The sequence below is a fragment of the Sarcophilus harrisii genome, chromosome 1, assembly GCF_902635505.1.
Source record: "Sarcophilus harrisii chromosome 1, mSarHar1.11, whole genome shotgun sequence".
In the NCBI taxonomy this organism is placed as follows: Eukaryota; Metazoa; Chordata; class Mammalia; order Dasyuromorphia; family Dasyuridae; genus Sarcophilus; species Sarcophilus harrisii.
The window spans coordinates 140,984,690-140,987,204 of NC_045426.1; the positions used below are offsets into that span (position 1 = coordinate 140,984,690).

Genomic DNA, 2,515 nt, shown 5'->3' on the forward strand with positions numbered 1-2,515 from the left:
TCTGTGATCTGGCAATATATCACAGAAGTTTACCACTAAAGGATAACTACTATGTTCAAGGGTGATATGATCCAAGCTGATGAGAGGTTGGGCTCAGGTCCCAAATACAGTGTGATCAGGTTACCAAATGCTACTATGGAGAAGGTGACTTCTCCAGTATACATGTCCTTCTGCCAGCATTAATTAGATAGAAATTGTCTATAGCTTCCTTTCAAATCCCAGTGAAGAATAAGATAGACCAATGCAATTAATCTGGCTGATTATATCTCAGTCCTTTGGTTGACAGCAGCATAGATACCCACATTTCTGCATATCTACCAAACCAACCCCATCTAGTATCCAAACACAGATTGTAGGCAGAAACAGAGAGGCATGAAGCAAACAGATAGGAATTGAAGGTTTGCTGAAATGAGTGCTGGAATTGGTTTTTGAAATGGAATAATTCCCACAAGTCCCAGTGATTTTGCCTTTTAGGCACCATAAAGATGTTTTTCATTCAAAAGGATTTTCTCCCCGGATTTAAAAACTGGCATCTCAAGGTAGGGACAGCTGGCACAGCAGAAAGCATCACCTAAATAACAATTTCCACAAGCTGACTTGAGCTGGGATCTCTTTTGCTCCTTCATTTTTTTTCCTGCTCCAGCTCTCCTGCTAAGCCATACATGCAGTTTTTACTGTCCTCCTTTTTGCCCTTCCCCACATGAAGCATTTCCTAGGGAAGCTAGATCTGGCTCCTTCAAATCCTCAGGATCCAAGAGTTCATTGGAATCAATGAGATCCATACCATCACCTTTCATGTCATTGGCTGAAAGTGTCCACAGTTTGGCAGCATTAGGGTCCACAGCAGACTTTTTGAAAGAAACATTTAAGCAAGATAGAAGATCCTACTTCAAAGTTTGGTTTTTTACCTGTGACTTGAACAAAGACGGAGCTGTCACTCTGGTAACCCAAGTACTCTTATATTTATCTCCTCTTCTGCAACTCTGATTTCCACAAGCCCATAAAGTTTCAGAGTTGACCATGGCTTAGCTGGGGTCTTCACTTTGCTTTCACGAACTGAGGTTCTTTCCACTGGCTCTTTCAGGACTTGTCCAACTGGCCAAAGGATCCTAGCAATTTCTGCCAAAATTTCAGTACTATGCAATGTTGTATTTCCTGGAACCAGACCCAAATGAACAACATTGAAGCAGGATTCTTTGTGAGCAGATTGCTAGAGTTGGATGATGTTTTTCAGACAAGTGACTCATCACCAGCCAGTTTCTGTAGTTTATCCCGAGACTTTTCAGATGTTCACCAGAGATGACCTATTCTAGATTACTGCCACACACTGACCAGTTGAGATTCCATACTCTTTCATTACTGCAATGTCACCTTTCTGAAACCAGGGGCTCACACACTCAGTACCACCAAAGTCATCCCAGCATCCACTCTTTAGCAGACTCTCTCAAGACAAGTGAATAACTTCGCGGGGATTCAGAGTAGACTCTTAGATTTGGGAAGGGAACTGAAGGAAAGGGAAGTGAGGAGGAAAGGGAATTGATCCTTCTGGCACATAGGGGCTTATCCCCTGGAGGAGAAATGGAGTCTCCCGATTCTTCATTTTCAAAGAGGACCAATTGTATCACTTCTTGGTGTCTTAACTTGCATATTAATTTGATGTAAATGAGACCGAGTTGCACAAAGTTATTAGCCTCAGTATTCAGTCATTGAACTCTAGTATCAAGAAAAAAGAAAAGATGACTGGTGATAGTCCAGGATGTAATGGATGACCTTGACATCTTTGATGTCTGACCAAGCTTTAGCACTCCACAATACCTGCTTCAGCTGCTTTCAGAGTTGTTGAAGCATTTTCCACATAAACTCATTCCTCTGAAGTAAACCTAACTCATCAATAGGTTTGAGCTCTCCACACATGGAGGTTTAGCCTGGTTTAGCTTGTCTGTTTAGATGGTTTTACCAGGGCATTATCATGGAACACATTACAGCTTCTTGCAAATATTTATTTGGAACTTTTCTATTACTGTGGCATAAAATACTACAGTATTCTCTTTTCTTAATATGTGGAATAGAGAGATAAGGTGAAGAACTTACAGGAATGTGTGAATTCTTTTTCTGTATTTTATTTTCATTATTTTTGTGTTTCGCCTATGACCTGTATAATATGTGCAGGCCCATATTTACTTGAGCCTTGGCCAGTTATAAACATATTTACTTCACCTGAGCTGATGACATTTATCAGTATTTGACATTTATCAACATTTAGTCTATTAGCTTGACCACTATCTATCTGAAAACTGAAGGCCTGATTTTCTGTTTCCTAGAAATGAGGTGATTTCAGGGAAACAGAAACCTTCCATTACAATCTCTCCAGATAGCAACAACCAATTAGATGCCTCCCCCTCCTCTTCTCAATGCTCTCTTACTTGTGATGTAATCTGTTGTATAAAAGCTGTGTATCTTTACTATTTCTTTAGCCCTCCTACCACGAACTTTCTTTTTCTTATCTCATGATGGG

General features: G+C 40.3%; 1 pseudogene; it reads right to left on the reverse strand.

Moving 5' to 3' along the window:
- Nucleotides 1-470: 470 nt before the first annotated feature.
- Nucleotides 471-1,357, reverse strand: LOC100929192 (annotated as a pseudogene).
- Nucleotides 1,358-2,515: the final 1,158 nt, after the last annotated feature.